Below are 17,823 nucleotides of genomic sequence, written 5' to 3' on the forward strand. Positions count from 1 at the left end.
GCAATCTTGGACTTGAGCCCTCCCATTGCAGCTGGGTACTTGACTTCCCCACCAACAGACCGCAATCTGGCAGGATAGGTAACACCACCGCCTCCACAATAGTCCTCAACACCGGTGCCCTGCAAGTGTGCTCAGTCATCAACTGTGCTCCCTGTACACACATGACTGAGTGGCAGGATGTAACTGCAACTCAATCTATACGTTTGTGGATGATTCGACTGATGGGTTGTATCTCAAACAACAAATCACACACACACACACACACACACACACGCACGCACGCGCACACACACACACACACACAATGCCTTTATAACTTACTCCACTACCAAAGAAAATAAGCTGAACAAAGGTATGAAGCTGAAAACGTTACACTTGCATGGACGAATATTTACATAGAACAGACAGTGCAGGAGGAGGCCATTCGGCCCATCAAGTCTGCACCAACACACTTAAGCCCTCACTTCTGGACACCAAGGGCAATTTAGCATGGCCAATCTACCTAACTTGCATGTCTTTGGACTGTGGGAGGAAACCAGAGCACCCGGAAGAAATCCACACAGACACGGGTAGACTCCACACAGAGTGACCCAGTGGGGAATCAAACCTGGGACCCTGGCGCTGTGAAGCCACAGTGCTAGCCACTGTGCTGTGCTGCCCATAATATGGTGCATTCAAAAGCACAAGAGGTTACTGCAGTTAATATAACCACTTTATATTTACTCCATAGGAGGGAGTATTGTTACTTACCACAGTGCAAATACTGGGACAACAGTGATAGAAACAGGAAGTAAACTGGATGGCAGTAACTGAATTTATGTATTTTAGCACAGTCGTTAAATATGTTGAGTTAAAAAAATATTCTGAAAAGGGACATCACAGTCCACATCTCAGTTCTTTCTGACAGTGAGTAGGAGTGATGTGGGGCAGGTGGTGAGTGAGGGAAAGGAATGACAACGGCAATGTCAGTAAAATTAAGTGACATCAAACCTACATTCTCCAGTAAGCCCAGAATGGTCATGTGCATTATTTTAAAAATCAAGAAAACGTTTTCCTTTGAGTAATAATTTGTATAAATATTTCAATCATTTGAAAATTTATTGCACTAAATTGATTGAAACGTAGCATAATCAGACATTCCAGCATAAAGAATTATATAGGAGCAATACATTTCCAAAATAGTCTAAATTAAACTTCAAGTTCAGTGTGTACATTATTTAGAGCGAAGAGCATTAACCGCAATAAAATAGAGAATAGCCATGGAGTGAATGGTCACATCTTTGGCAGCTCCTGCTCATGGTATTTTTTTTGTGGCTGTTATGCCAGTTTGTCACAGGAATCTTGTAGGAAAAAGGTGCAGGAGAGAGAGCAGAAGAGAGTGACCTCTAGTTTATGGTGGAGATGCCGGCGTTGGACTTGGGCTGAGCACAGTAAGAAGTGTTACAACACCAGGTTAAAGTCCAACAGGTTTGTTTCGATGTCACTAGCTTTCGGGGCGCTGCTCCTTCCTCAGATGAATGAAGAGGAAACTTCTTACTCTAGTTTATGGAGCTGCGGTCCAGAAGTGCCCGGGAAAAAGTGAACAAGTTGGTTGAGGCGAGCGGGAAGAGGACAACGCCAGCAGAGATGATGGACGGGCAGCGTCCGGCCCTGCCAGCTCAGTGGTCGATGGACCAGTTGGTGAGCTTCCTGAATAAGAAGTTCACCCAACAGCAGAAGGTAAGTTCGGAGAACCTGGCCCCCTGACCGCACAGAGTCAAGACTGGCAGCCCAGAGACAGGCAATCCAGAGGTTGGAGGAGCTGGCAGGGGAGTGTGAAGATCAGTCCACCTCAATGGCAGCAGAGATTGGGCTGATGCGTGACCAGCAGGAGCGACTGCTGGAGAATGTGGAGGACCTGGAGAACCGTTCTCGGAGGCAGAACATCCGGATCATGGACCTGCCAGAGGGAATCGAAGGATCGGATGCATGTGCATATGTTGGGAAGATGCTAGAGAAGCTGCTTGGGGAAGGAGAGTTTGACCAGCCGTTGGAGGTGGATCGGGCCCACAGGGCATTGATGCACAAACTGCAGGGGGGTGAGCAGCAGAGTGCGATGGTGGTACGATTGCATTGGTTCCTGGATAAGGAACGGATCATGAGGTGAGCCAGGCAGACGAGTCAATGCACATGGGAAGGCGTTGAGGTTCAGGTGTACTAGGACCTGGGAGCAGAACTCGAACGAGGAGGGCTAGCTTCACTAAAGTCAAGTCGGCCCTGTACAAGAAGGGTGTTAAGTTTGGTTTACTGTACCAGGCTCGCCTATGGGTGACCTATGGGGGCCGGGAGCTGTACTTTGTCTCGGCGGAGGAGGCAGCGGACTTTATGAAGGAGAATGGACTAGTAGGACAAGGAGAACCTTGAACTTTGAAGAGAACAGAACTAATTGGGTTTCTTTCATTTTTCCCGTTTTTCGGTTCTGTTTGGGGTTAGGCCAGTTTACAGTGCTTTAAGTGATGAGGGGTGGGACTTCATGTTCAGACCTTGGGAAGGATTGTTTGTTTTTCCTTCTTGCCTTTGTTTTGACTGTTTGCACTAAGCGCGGGGAGAGGGGAAATCAGTGGTGGGCAGGATGCTAGGCATCATGGGCAGGGGCTGGCAGGCTAGTTGGGTGGGCTAGTTCACAGAAGCAAAGTGGGGGGTGAGCTGAAGATCGACTTGGGGGGGGAATTTTCAAAGTGGAGAAGGAGGAGGAGGATTGATGACGGTATCTGCCAGAGGTGGGCCAGGGGAGGTACAGGGCATGGGCCACAGACTGGTTGATCGGCGGGGGGGGGAGAAAAGAGAGAGAAAGAGAGAGGGGGTGCCCCCCGACCACGCTGGTCACGTGGCATGTTCGGGGACTGAATGGGCCGGTCAAAAGGGCCTGTGTGTTCGCGTACTTAAGGCAACTGAAGGCGGACGTGGCCATGTTGTAGGAGACACATCTGAAGGTGGATCAGATTAGGTTAAGGAAGGGATGGGTTAACCAGGTGTTCCATGCCGGTTGCGGCGATGCACTGCTAAGCCGCACGTTTCGGCAGCTCCCGTTCTAACTGACCTTTGGGCTCTTTTCGGGAGCCCCAACGGAAATTTTCAGACCAAACCCATTGTGGGGTGACGAAGGAAGGTGTCCCCCCGGGTGTGTATGGAAAGGACCAGTGGCAGTGGCCAGATTGCGAAGGATCCTCTGGAGCAGCGGCAGAGAAGGGAAGAAGCAAGATGGCGGCGGATGGAGCCCAGACGACATGGGGCCCGGACCAGCAGGAATTCCTCCGACGGTGTGTGGAGGAACTAAAGGAGGAGGTGCTGGCGCCAATGTTATTGGCAATCGATGGGCTGAAAGAAACACAAAAGGCCCAGTCGATTGAGCTCCGTGGGGTGAAGGCAAAGGCAGCCGAAAATGAGGATGAGATACAGGGCCTTGTGGTAAAAATGGAGACGCACGAGGCGCTACATAAGAGGTGTATCGAAAGGCTCAAAGCCCTGGAGAACAGCTCGAGGAGGAAGAACCTCCGGATTCTAGGTCTCCCCGAAGGAACAGAGGGAGCTGACGTTGGGGCTTATGTGAGCACGATGCTCCATACGCTAATGGGAGCTGAGGCCCCCTCGGGCCCCCTGGAGGTGGAAGGGGCTCACCGGGTCCTTGTGAGAAGACCAAAGGCTGGAGAACTACCAAGGGCGATAGTGGTGAGATTTCACTGCTTCACGAACAGAGAGGCTGTCTTGAGCTGGGCCAAGAAGGTACGGAGTAGCAGGTGGGAGAATGCGGTGATACGAGTGTATCAGGACTGGAGTGCGGAGGTGGCGAGAAGGAGGGCGAGCTTTAATCGGGCCAAGGCGGTGTTTCACAGGAAGAAAATAAAATTTGGGATGCTGCAGCTGGCGCGATTGTGGGTCACGCACCAGGGTAAGCACTACTACTTTGAAACGGTGGATGAGGCATGGACCTTCATCCAAGACGAGAAACTGGACTAGAACTGAGGGACTGATGTTGGGGGGGGGGAGACAACGAGGTTGATGCACAGAAGGGTAAATTGGGGAAGGGGAGGGTTATAGTATCGAAACGATAGACGGGGAATTTTTCTCCTCTTGATGGGGGGGGGGGCACGGAGAAATGTGGGCACCGGTGGAAAAAGGGACTGAGAGGAGGGATGGGGAATGGGGGAGCTGTGCCATAGGGGGCGGGGCCGATCGGAAAGCACGGGGTTTTTCCCGTGCTATGGAGATGATGGCGGGAAGGTAGGCGCAGGAAGGAAGAGAGTTCCACGCACGGGGGGGTCAAGGAGAGAACGGGGGAAGCCAGGGTCAGTTTGAGTTAGCTGACTTTCGGAAGCATCATGGGGGGAGCAACCATGCTAGATGGGGATCTAGCGGGAGGGGAGGGGGATCAACTGGGTTGCTGCTGCTGAGAGCGAGGGGGAGCTGGCAAGAAAAGAGGTGGTCGGGACGGGAAGGCGCCGCCTGGGGGATGGGTGAGTGCGCGGGACCCGGACGGGGGGCTGGCCTAGAACAGGGGATGGCTAGTCGGCGGGGGGGGAGGCGGGTGGCCCCCCAATCCGGCTGATCACGTGGAATGTGAGAGGCCTGAATGGGCCAATTAAGAGGGCCCGAGCGTTCGCGCACTTAAAAAGACTGAAGGCGGATGTAGTCATGCTTCAGGAGACGCATCTGAAGGTGGCGGATCAGGTTAGGTTAAGGAAAGGATGGGTGGGACAGGTGTTCCACTCAGGGTTGGACGCGAAAAACAGGGGGGTGGCAATATTGGTGGGGAAACTGGTGTCGTTCGAGGCTAGGAATATAGTGGTGGACAACGGGGGTATATACGTGATGGTGAGTGGAGGGAAAGGAGGGAAAGGAGGTCGTGTTGGTAAATGTATATGCCCCGAACTGGGATGACGCGGGATTTATGAAGCGGATGCTGGGACGTATCCCGGACCTGGAGGTGGGAAGCCTGGTAATGGGGAGGGATTTCAACACTGTGCTGGATCCAGGACCGGAAGAAGGGCGGCAGCGGCCAAGGCGCTTAGGGGGTTCATGGAGCAAATGGGGGGAGTGGATCCGTGGAGATTTGCTAGGTCGTTGGCCAAAGAGTTCTCCTTTTTCTCCCATGTCCACAAGGTATACTCCCGAATAGATTTCTTTGTTTTGAGCAGGGCACTGATCTCGAAGGTGGCAGGAACAGAGTACTCGGCCATAGCCGTTTCAGACCATGCCCCGCACTGGGTGGATCTGGAATTAGGAGAGGAGAGGGAGCAGCGCCCACTCTGGCGACTGGATGTGGGACTATTGACGGATGAGGGGGTCTGTGGAAGGGTGCGGGGATGTATTGAGAGGTACCTGGAGGCCAATGACAATGGTGAGGTCCAGGTGGGGGTAGTATGGGAAGCGCTGAAGGCAGTGGTTAGGGGAGAGTTGATCTCCATTAGAGCTTACAAAGAGAAACAAGAGGGCAAAGGGAGAGATTAATGGGGGAGACTTTGAGGGTGGATAAAAGATATGTGGAGGCCCCAGACGAAGGACTATATAGAGAGAGGCGAAGACTTCAGACGGAGTTTGACCTGCTGACCACAGGAAAGGCAGAGGCACAGTGGAGGAAGGCACAGGGGATGAGATAAGAGTATGGGGAAAAGGCGAGCCGGCTGCTGGCCCACCAACTCCGCAAGAGGATAGCGGCGAGGGAGATTGGGGGAGTCAGGGATGAAACGGGAACTACGGAGCGGAGAGCAGGGAAGGTAAATGAGGTGTTTAAGACCTTTTATGAGAGGCTATATAAGTCCCCACCCCCCGGAGGGAAAAGAGGGAATGCAACATTTTCTGGACCAACTAAGGTTCCCGAGGGTGGAGGAGCAGGAGGTGGCTGGTCTGGGGGCGCCAATTGAGGTGGATGAGGTGGCTAAAGGGCTGGGGAATATGCAGGCAGGGAAGGCCCCGGGACCAGACGGGTTCCCGGTGGAATTTTACAGGAAATGTGGGGACTTGTTGGCCCCGCTGCTGGCGAGAACCTTTAACGAGGCCAGAAAAGGGGGGACTCTACCCCCGACAATGTCGGAGGCGACGATATCACTAATCCTGAAGCGGGATAAAGATCCGCTGCAATGCGGGTCATATAGGCCTATCTCACTCATAAATGTAGACGCCAAGCTGCTGGCAAAAGTGCTGGCGACGAGGATTGTGTCCCGGGGGTGGTGCATGAAGACCAGACAGGGTTTGTAAAGGGGAGACAACTGAATGTCAACGTGCGACGGCTGTTGGGGGTGATAATGATGCCCCCAGCGGAGGGGGGGCAGAGATAGTGGTGGCGATGGATGCAGAGAAGGCATTCGATAGGGTAGAGTGGGAGCATCTATGGGAGGTGTTGAGGAGGTTTGGGTTCGGAGAGGGGTTTGTCAGTTGGGTCAGACTCCTTTATGGGGCCCCAGTGGCAAGTGTAGTCACAAACCGGCAAAGATCGGAGTATTTTCAGTTACATAGGGGAACAAGGCAGGGGTGCCCCCTGTCCCCATTACTGTTCGCGTTGGCAATTGAACCACTGGCCATAGCGTTGAGAGACTCTAAGAAATGGAGGGGGGGGGGGGGGTGGTTAGAGGGGGAGAGGAACATAGAGTGTCACTCTACGCAGATGACCTACTGCTATATGTGGCGGATCATGCAGAGGGGATGACAGAGGTTATGCAGATATTGAAGGAGTTGCCGATTTTTCGGGATACAGGCTAAATATGGGGAAGAGTGAGCTTTTCGTAATACACCCTGGGGACCAGGGAAGAGGAATAGACGCCCTGCCGTTAAGGAGAGTGGAAAGGAGCTTCCGATATTTGGGGATTCAGGTAGCTAGGAGCTGGGGAACTCTACACAAAAACTTAATCCGACGCGGCTGGTGGAGCAGATGGAGGAGGATTTCAAGAGGTGGGATATGCTGCCGCTCTCACTGGCGGGCAGAGTGCAGGCGGTAAAAATGATGGTTCTCCCAAGGTTTCTTTTCGTGTTTCAATGTCTCCCCATTCTGATCACGAAGGCCTTTTTCAAGAAAATAGCCAAATAGCCAGGAGCGTTATGAGTTGTGTGTGGGCAGGGAAGACCCCAAGGATAAGGAGGGGGTTCCTGCAGCGTAGCAGGGACAGAGGGGGACTGGCGTTGCCGAACCTGGACAACTATTACTGGGCCGCCAATGTGGCGATGGTTTGTAAGTGGATGAGGGAGAGGGGGCGGCGTGGAAGAGGCTGGAGATGGCGTCCTGTAAAGGAATGAGCCTAAAGGCGCTGGTGACGGCGCTGCTGCCGCTCTCCCCGAAAAGGTATACCACAAACCCAGTGGTGGTGGCAACCTTAAGGATCTGGGGGCAGTGGAGCCGACACAGGGGGGGTGACGGGTGCCTCGGTGTGGTCCCCGATCAGGAACAACCATAGGTTTGTCCCAGGAAAGATGGACGGAGGGTTCCAGAGCTGGCAACGGGCAGGAATTAGGAGATTGAGAGATTTGTTTATTGACGGAACGTTTGCGAGCCTGGGAGCGCTGGAGGAAAAGTATGAGTTGCCCCCAGGGAATAATTTTAGATACATGCAAGTGAGGGCGTTTACGAGGCAACAGGTGAGGGAAATTCCACTGCTCCCGACACAGGGGATCCAAGATAGAGTGATTTCCAGGGTATGCGTCGGGGAGGGCAAAGTGTCCGAAATATATCAGGAGATGAGAGATGAGGGGGAGGCACTGGTAGAGGAGCTGAAGGGAAAATGGGAAGAAGAGCTGGGGGAGGAGATTGAGGAGGGGCTGTTGGCTGATGCCCTAAGTAGGGTAAATTCCTCGTCCTCGTGTGCCAGGCTTAGCCTGATACAATTTAAGGTTCTACACAGAGCACATATGACAGGAGCAAGACTGAGCAGGTTCTTCGGAGTGGAGGACAGGTGCGGGAGGTGCTTGGGAAGCCCGGCGAACCGCACACACATGTTCTGGTCGTGTCCGGCGCTGGATGAGTACTGGAGGGGAGTGGCAAAGGTGATCTCAAAGGTGGTGAAGGTCCGGGTCAAGCCAGGCTGGGGGTTAGCTATATTTGGGGTAGCGGAAGAGCCGGGAGTGCAGGAGGCGTAAGAGGCCGATATTCTGGCCTTTGCATCTCTGATAGCCCGGCGAAGGATCTTACTTATGTAGAAGGAAGCCAAACCACCCAGCGTGGAGGCCTGGATAAACGACATGGCAGGGTTCATAAAACTAGAACGAATGAAATTTGCGCTGAGAGGATCGGCTCAGGGGTTCTCCAGGCAGTGGCAACTGTTCCTTGACTATCTCGCGGAAAGTTAAGGGAAAATAGATAGTCAGCAGCAGCCCCGGGGGGGGGGGGGGGGGGCCACTATTTTTTTTGTTACTTTGTTAGTTCACTATTTTATTTAAATAATGTTATTTATCAGTTATTGTGCTATTTTTATGTTGATTTGTAAAGTGGAAAAATTCTGTTTGAAAACTTGAATAAAATATGTTTTTTAAAAAAAACAGGTTTCCATTCAGGGTTGGACTTTAAAACGAGGGAGGTGGTGATCTTGGTTAATAAGCTGGTCGCATTAGAGTAGAGGACTGGGGGGGGGGGGGGGGGGTAGATATGTATGGTCAGTGGGAACCTGGAGGGAATGGCCATGGTATTGGTAAATACATGTGCCCCAAACTGGGATGACGTTGAGTTTGTTAGGCGGGTTCTGGGGAAGATCCCGGACCTAGATTCACATCGACTGATTATAGGGGGAGATTTCAACACGGTCCTTGATCCAAGATTGGACCGGGGGTGGGGGGGCTGAAGGTCACCCCTGGAGATTGGGGAGACCGAGGAGTCAGGAGTTTTCGTTCTACTCCCATGTGTATAAGGTGTATTCCCGGATAGACTTTTTGGTTATGGATAAGACGCTGCTGGCTGAGGTGATAGATGCTGAATATTTAGCAATAGTGGTGCCAGACCACGCCCCGCAGTGGGTGGATTTGCAAGTTAGCAAAGGAAAGACCCAGCGCCCGCAATGGAGGTTGGATGTGGGGCTGTTAGCAGAGGAGGAGACATGTGAGTGGGTAAGGGAGGCCATCCGGGGATATACAAGGATCAATGGCACGAGTGAGGTTTCGGCGGGGGTGGTTTGGGAGGCACTGAAGGTGGTTATTTAGGGGGGGGGGGGGGGGGAACTCATCTCAATTCGGGCCCATATGGAGAAAGCTGAGCGGGCGGGGTTGGACAGTTTGGTAGGCGAAGGTTTACAGGTGTCATGAGGTATGCGGAGTCTCCGGATGACGGGCTTTTGAAGGAGCGTCAGAGACTGCAGCTGGAATTTGGGTTGCTGTCCACAGGTAAGGCGGAAGGACAGCGGAGGAGGGTAAAGGGTGCGGTATGCGAATATCGGGAAAAAGCCAGCAGGATGTTGGTGCACGAGCTGAAGAAAAGGCTTTTAATGAGTCCAATGAGCTGGCAGTGCTCCCCCCAACGTTATCGCAGGCATCGATTTCCCTTATCTAAAGCAGGATAAGAATCCGGAGAGCTGTGGTTTGTATAGGCCAATCTCCCTGCTAAATGTGGATGTGAAATTGCTGGCAAAGATCTTGGTCACATGTATAGAGGAGTGTATCCCGGGGGTAATAGGGAAGGACCAGACAGGATTTGTTAAGGGACGACACCTAACGTCCAACATTAGGCGGCTCCTAAATGTGATAATGATGTCTGCGGAGGGGTGCAAGGTCGAGGTGGTGGTGGCCATGGATGCAGAAAAGGCCTTTGATCGGGTGGAGTGCAAGTATTTGCAGGATGTCCTGGGAAGGTTTGGGTAGGGATTGGTTGATTGGATCTGGTTGCTATATCAGATACCGGTGGCAAATGCAAGGACAAACCGAGTTCGATCGGAATATTTTAGTCTGTGTCGGGGGACAAGACAGGGGTGTCCACTCTCCCCACTACTGATGCCCTGGCCAAAAAGAGCCTTTGGCAATGGCGCTGAGAGCATCGAACGTTTGGCGGGGGATACTGAGAGGGGGGGTGTGGAACATAGGTTCTCACCCTCTGCGGACGATTTGCTCCTTTATATAACAGACCCGTTGGGGGGAATTTCAGGAATTATGGGGATATTGGAGGAATTTGGTCAGTTCTCAGGTTACAAACTGAATATGGGCAAGAGTGAGGTTTTTGCGATCCAGGCAAGGGGGCAGGAGAGGAGATTGAGGGAGATGCCGTTCAAATTGGTGGGAGGGAGTTTTAGGTACCTGGGGATTCGAGTGGCAAAGGACTGGGGTCAGCTTCATAAACTAAATTTGGGCAGCTTTATTGAGTAAATGAAAGGGGACTTTCATAGGTAAGATGTGCTCCCACTGTCACCGGTGGTGGTTGTGGGTGGCGGGGTGGGGGCTACAGACTGTGAAAATGGCACTCCTCCAGAGATTGCTGTTTATATTTCAGTGTCTTCCAATCTTCATCCCCAAGGCATTTTTTAGGAAGATGAATACGGCGATCTCGGGTTTTATATGGACCAGGAAAGTCCCGCGGGTTAAGAAAGTCCCTCTTGAGCGGGGGACGCAGGGATGGGGGCTTGGGCCTTCCGAACTTTATGAGTTACTACTGGGCATTTAATATAACGATGGTTAAGAAATGGGTAGCGGGGGAGGGGTCAGTGTCGGAGCGAGTGGAGGCAGCATCTTGAAGGGCACAAGTCTGAAGGCTTTGTTAACGGCACCTCTGCTGTTCCTGCCAGCTCAGTACTCCACAAGCCCAATGGTAGTGGCAGTCCTGAGAGTATGGGGGCAATGGTTATGTCCTGTTCTCTGTGTTCATTAGCTGCCTGTCTCTATCTCATTATGTGCATGTCTGCATATCATGACATCGCCCCTTTTGAAATGTTTTTCTGTAGCATGTGTGAAAGTATTTACATGTGTAGGCCGAAAAACTAACTTATTTACATACTATGGCAGATGGGAACATATGTACATGTGAAAACAAGTGTCTAATGTGCGAAAACAGAACATAGCAAACAAAACAAATGTTCATAAGTCCAGTCTCTGGGGCTAGTGTCTGATCCTGGTCGACCGCAGGAGGTGGTGGTGGTGGGGACGATGGCGCCTAGATAAGCGGGATTGAGGCCTGACTGGTGGCCTCGTGGTTCAAGGTATCAGGAGGTGGCACAATAACAGATGGAAACAAAGAAGAATGTCGTAGCGGGCAGGCAACTGTGCACAGTGCTCATCTGTTTCGCCACACAACAGAGCCATCAGCCATACGCACAACATACGATCGAGGAGCGGCCTGTCGGACAACAACAGCTGGAGCTGACCAGCCTCCATCAGGTAGCTTGATCCGAACAGCATCCGCCGGGGATAGCACAGGCAAATCGGTGGCATGAGCGTCATAGCCCTGCTTTGCCGATCCCCAAGTTGCTGCACCGTCTGCAGCACCGGGAGGTGATCCAGCTCAGGCAAGTGTATGGCTGGAAGAGTCATCCGCAGGTCCCTGTTCATCAGGATTTGAGCCGGTGACATGCCGGTAGACAGAGGAGTTGCCCTGTACGCAAACAGCTCAAGGTTGACGTCAGAAGCAGAATCCGCAGCCTTGCAGATGAGCTGCTTCACTATGTGCACCCCTTTCTCAACCTTCCCGTTGGACTGCGGGTAGTGTGGGCTGGAAGTGACATGGTTAAACTGATATGACTGGGCAAATCTTGACCACTCTTAGCTGCTGAAGCAAGGACCGTTGTCACTCATTGATGTGTTGGGTACTCTGCTACACAGACGAACCAACACGGTAGCGAATGATACAACTCAGTTTTATTGCTAACATTTATTTACAGTGGTAAATTGGTTACGGAGGTTCGATCATAACCCTAGAATCTGTGGACCTATTCCTAATACTATCTTGTAGTGGCACTCAGCAAGCCACTCCGACATCCACCATGTGCTATGAGCTCTGTGCCCTGAGCCGTCTCCTGCTGGAATCCTCAGGAAGTGTCGTGTTCCCCATTTTGTACTGTGTATGTTCTTGCCTGTGGTGTTGTGTGTGTGTGTGGATTGGTCCGTTGATCTGTCCATCATATGTTCTATGATGTTTACCTGAATATCATGACATCTCCCCTTTTTTACAAGAACATGTGCCTATGTGGTTATAAGTAGAGTTGTGTACTGAGTGCAGCTGAATGTGTGTGTGTGTGTGAAATATCTACAGCATGCACATGGGGCTAAACTATATACAAGGGGCGATGTCGGGTGCGACATAACAACGAGGTTGTACCATAAACAAAGAACAGGGAAATGTTGAACGACAAAAACGAACTCCTGTAACGACAAGGAAGAACAGAAACATATTAACACAGTGGTATTATGAGTTCAATCTACAAACAGGCTCATAAGTCCAGTCTAGTAGGTGGGCGACGAATTCGGGTTGACCATTAGGGCGGCACACCATTCATCACCCGGATTGACAAGTGTTCACTTGCAACGGCTGGTGGGTCCTGGCTGGAGACATCCGGTTCCCATCAATGACCGCAACACGAAGGCATCCCGGTCGTCTGTGTCACCGGTCTGGATATCGTCTGGGCACAACTCGTAGTAAGGAGGCCGAATGGTCCGCACGTCCCTGCGAGGTTGCCAGAATTGGGGAACATTGGCAGGTTGAGCTGCGCGACAGCAGGCAGCGTAGTGGCCCATCTTGCCACAGCAGAGGCATTGTCGGTTTCTTGCGGGACATTGCCGCTTTAAATGTGCGGCTCCGCAGTTGCCGCACGTCGTGACGTCATGGCGTTTGTTGCGCCACCGCGCATGCGCAGTTCGGTCTTGCGTCGAGCGCGCCTGTGCATCACGTCCCCGTGTCAACGTCGTTTTTGCCGCGCACGCGAAATGGCCGCCCTCGTCCGGGAAGAACTCGGTCGCCTGGACCCGTTGGACCTGGTAGGACGCCTGCCTCGCCGATCCGGCCGCGTAGGACCCCTGCCGCGCCGATTCGGCCGCCTGAAATTGGGAGTAGCGGCTAGTCGCGTTTTCATGCAGGACACAGGCTTTGATTGCGGAGGCTAGGGTGAGGCCTTTTATTTTTAAGAGCTGCTGGCATAGGGTGCCCGAGGTGACCCCAAAAACGATCTGGTCCCGAATCATGGAATCGGAGGTGGTGTCGTAACCGCAGGACTGCGCGAGGATATGGAGATGCGTAAGGAAGGTTCACTAGGTTAATCCCAGAGCTGAAGGGGTTGGATTACGAGGAGAGGTTGAGTAGACTGGGACTGTACTCGTTGGACGTTGGAATTTAGAAGAATGAGGGGGGGGATCTTATAGAAACATATAAGATTATGAAGGGAATAGATAGGATAGATGCGGGCAGGTTGTTTCCACTGGCGGGTGAATGCAGAACTAGGGGGCATAGCCTCAAAATAAGGGGAAGTAGATTTAGGACTGAGTTTAGGAGGAACTTCTTCACCCAAAGGGTTGTGAATCTATGGAATTCCTTGCCCAGTGAAGCAGTCGAGGCTCCTTCATTAAATGTTTTTAAGATAAAGAGAGATAGTTTTTTGAAGAATAAAGGGATTAAGGGTTATGGTTTTCAGGCCGGAAAGTGGAGCTGAGTCCACAAAAGATCAGCCATGATCTCATTGAATGGCGGAGCAGGCTCGAGGGGCCAGATGGCCTACTCCTGCTCCTAGTTCTTATGTTCTTATGAAGGATTGAAAGGGCTCGTCCTTACCCTACAGGCGCTGCTGGAAGAGATACCTCTCAAAACTCTCATTGACCTCGACGTTGAAGTGTTCGTCGAGTTTGAGAAGGACCGCCTTGTACTTGGTCTTGTCTTCACCTTCCGCGAACACCAGGGAGTTGTAGACATGGATGGTGCATTGACCTGCCGTGGAGAGGAGGATGGCGATCTTTCTGGTGTCCGAAGCGCTCTCCTTTTCGTTGGCGTCCAGGAAGAGCTGGAAGCGCTGTTTGAACAGCTTCCAATTAACGCCGAGGTTTCCAGAGACTTGTAGCAGCTGCGGTGTGCTGACGGTGTCCATGGCGCAGAATGGCAGATTCCGGAGGACCCATAGGTAGGTCCCACAGTTACTCCTGGTACTATGATGTGTTGGGTACACAGACGAACCAACATGGTAGCGAATGGTACAACTCAGTTTTATTGCTAACATTTATTTAGTGGTAAACTGGTTACTGAGGTTTGATCATAACCCTAGAATCTGTGGACCTATTCCTAATACTATCTTGTAGTGGCACTCAGCACATGGTGGATATCTGAGTGGCTTGCTGTGAGTTCTGTGCCCTGAACCATCTCCTGCTGGAATCCTCAGGAAGTGTCGTGTTCCCTGTTTTGTACTGTGTATGTTCTTGCCTGTGATTGGCTGTGGTGTTGTGTGTGTGTTGATTGGTCCGTTGATCTGTCCATCAGTATGTATGTGCAATGATGTTTACCTGAATATCATGACACTCATGACTGAGTGGAAACCATGCCTGGAGAATGTCTCCTTACAGGCCTTGATGACGGTCTTGGATGTGAGGTCCGAGAGCTTCTCGACTTCTGGATAGCTGGAAAAATAATCAATGATTAACACATAATCACGACCATTGGCGTGAAAAATATAGATGCCCACCTTGGACCACGGGGAGATCATTATTTTGTGCTGCTGAAGCGTCTCCTTGCTCTGTGCTGGCTGGAATCGTTGACAGGTCGGACAGTTGAGGATCATATTCAAGATGTCCTGACTAATCCCAGGCCTGTAGACAGCTTGCCTGGCTCTGCGCTTACACTTCTCAACACCCAGATGTCCCTCGTGGATTTGCCGGAGCACCAAGCTCTGGAGACTGAGTGGAATGACAATGCGGTCCAGCTTGAGGAGGATGCCATCAACTAGCGTCAGGTCATCCTTCACATTGAAGAATTGAGGGCACAGTCCTTTTTGCCAGCCATTGGCGAGGTGGCGCATGACACGCTGCAGAAGAAGGTCTTTGGCTGTCTCCTCACGAACGCGAATCACCTTTTCATCCGACGCCGGGAGGTTGCTGGCCCACAGCTGCACCTGTGATTCGATCTGTTTACATACTATGGGAGATGGGAACATATGAAAACACATGTGGAAACAAGTGTCTAATGTGCGAAAACAGAACATAGCAAACAAAAATGTTCACAAGTCCAGTCTCTGGGGCTTGCGTCTGATCCCGGTCGACCGCTGGAGAGGTGGTGGTGGGGACGATGGCGACTTGGTAGGCGGGATTGAGGCCTGACTGGTGGCTTTGTGGTTCAAGGTATCAGGAGGTGGCACAATAACAGATGGAAACAAAGAAGAATGTCGTAGCGGGCAGGCAACTGTGCACAGTGCTCATCTGTTTCGCCGCACAACAGAGCCATCAGCCATACGCACAACATACGATCGAGGAGCGGCCTGTCGGACAACAACAGCTGGAGCTGACCAGCCTCCATCAGGTAGCTTGATCCGAACAGCATCCGCCGGGGATAGCACAGGCAAATCGGTGGCATGAGCGTCATAGCCCTGCTTTGCCGATCCCCAAGTTGCTGCACCGTCTGCAGCACCGGGAGGTGATCCAGCTCAGGCAAGTGTATGGCTGGAAGAGTCATCCGCAGGTCCCTGTTCATCAGGATTTGAGCCGGTGACATGCCGGTAGACAGAGGAGTTGCCCTGTACGCAAACAGCTCAAGGTTGACGTCAGAAGCAGAATCCGCAGCCTTGCAGATGAGCTGCTTCACTATGTGCACCCCTTTCTCAACCTTCCCGTTGGACTGCGGGTAGTGTGGGCTGGAAGTGACATGGTTAAACTGATATGACTGGGCAAATCTTGACCACTCTTAGCTGCTGAAGCAAGGACCGTTGTCACTCATTGATGTGTTGGGTACTCTGCTACACAGACGAACCAACACGGTAGCGAATGATACAACTCAGTTTTATTGCTAACATTTATTTACAGTGGTAAATTGGTTACGGAGGTTCGATCATAACCCTAGAATCTGTGGACCTATTCCTAATACTATCTTGTAGTGGCACTCAGCAAGCCACTCCGACATCCACCATGTGCTATGAGCTCTGTGCCCTGAGCCGTCTCCTGCTGGAATCCTCAGGAAGTGTCGTGTTCCCCATTTTGTACTGTGTATGTTCTTGCCTGTGATGTTGTGTGTTTGTTGATTGGTCCGTTGATCTGTCCATCAGTATGTATGTGCAATGATGTTTACCTGAATATCATGACACTCATGACTGAGTGGAAACCATGTCTGGAGAATGTCTCCTTACAGGCCTTGATGACTGTCTTGGATGTGAGGTCCGAGAGCTTCTTGACTTCTGGGTAGCTGGAAAAATAATCAATGATTAACACATAATCACGACCATTGGCGTGAAAAATGTAGATGCCCACCTTGGACCACGGGGAGGTCATTATTTTGTGCTGCTTAAGCGTCTCCTTGCTCTGTGCTGGCTGGAATCGTTGACAGGTCGGACAGTTGAGGATCATATTCAAGATGTCCTGACTAATCCCAGGCCAGTAGACAGCTTGCCTGGCTCTGCGCCTGCGCTTCTCAACACCCAGATGTCCCTCGTGGATTTGCCAGAGCACCAAGCTCTGGAGACTGAGTGGAATGACAATGCGGTCCAGCTTGAGGAGGATACCATCAACCACCATCAGGTCGTCCTTCATATTGTAGAATTGAGGGCACTGCCCTTTTTTCCAGCCATTGGCAAGGTGGTGCATAACACGCTGCAGAAGAGGGTCTTTGGCTGTCTTGACGCGAATGCGAATCACCTTTTCATCCGACGCCGGGGAGGTTGCTGTCCACTGCTGCACCTGTGATTCAATCTGGTGGATGAATGCCAGCGGTTCGCTAGGCAAGGTTATGGAGTGGAACAAGGCATCCGCAATAATGAGCTCCCTGCCAGGCATGTACACTAGTTCAAAGTCGTACCTCCTGAGTCCGAGGAGGATGTGCTGCAGCCGGGGCGTCATGTCGTTCAGGTCCTTGTGAATAATGTGGACCAGAGGCCTGTGGTCTGTCTCGACGGTGAACATCGGTAGGCCGCACACATAATCGTGGAACTTGATAATTCCAGTGAGAAGGCTCAAGCATTCCTTTTCAATTTGGGCGTACCGCTGCTCGGTGGGTGTCATCGCCCGTGATGCGTAGGCAACCGGTGCCCAGGATGAGGTGTCATCGCGCTGGAGCAACACCACGCCGATGCCATCCTGGCTCGCATCTGTCGAGATTTTTGTTTCCCTGTCAGGGTTAAAAAATGCCAATACAGGTGCAGTGGTGAGCTTAGCTTTCAGTTCCTACCACTCTGCTTGATGAGCTGCCAGCCACTCAAAGGCAGTGGACCTTTTCACCAGGTGTCTGAGAGCCGTGGTGTGCGAGGTCAGGTTTGGGATATTCTTGCCCAAAAAGTTTACCATGCCTAGGAAGCGCGGCACTGCCTTCTTGACTTCAGGGGTCTGCATGGCTTCGATGGCCTTGACCTTGTCTGTGTCCAGGCACACACCCTGCTGAGATATCTGGTCACCGAAGAACTTAGTGTTGACATGCGAAAGCAACACTGGCCCTGTTCAGCTTGAGGCCATTGGCATGGACACGGCGGAATACCTGCTGGAGACGAGAGATGTGCTCTTCGCGGGTCGTGGACCATATGATAATGTCGTCCACATACACATGAACCCCTTCAATGACCTCCATCATCTGCTCCATGATTCGATGGAAGATCTCCGAGGCCGAGACAAGGCTGAACAGCATACGATCATAGCAGCAGCTGCCAAACGGTGTGTTGAACGTGCAAAGCCTTCTGCTGGACTCATCCAGCTGGATTTGCCAGAATCCATGTGACGCATTTA

General features: G+C 51.9%; 1 protein-coding gene across 4 annotated transcripts in view; it reads right to left on the reverse strand.

Moving 5' to 3' along the window:
- Window positions 1–17,823, reverse strand: part of LOC140409078 (long-chain-fatty-acid--CoA ligase ACSBG2-like) — a 278,888-nt gene that overhangs the window by 237,789 nt on the left and 23,276 nt on the right. The gene's annotated exons all lie outside the window — the stretch shown is intronic.

This window comes from Scyliorhinus torazame, chromosome 3, assembly GCF_047496885.1.
Source record: "Scyliorhinus torazame isolate Kashiwa2021f chromosome 3, sScyTor2.1, whole genome shotgun sequence".
Classification (NCBI taxonomy): domain Eukaryota; kingdom Metazoa; phylum Chordata; class Chondrichthyes; order Carcharhiniformes; family Scyliorhinidae; genus Scyliorhinus; species Scyliorhinus torazame.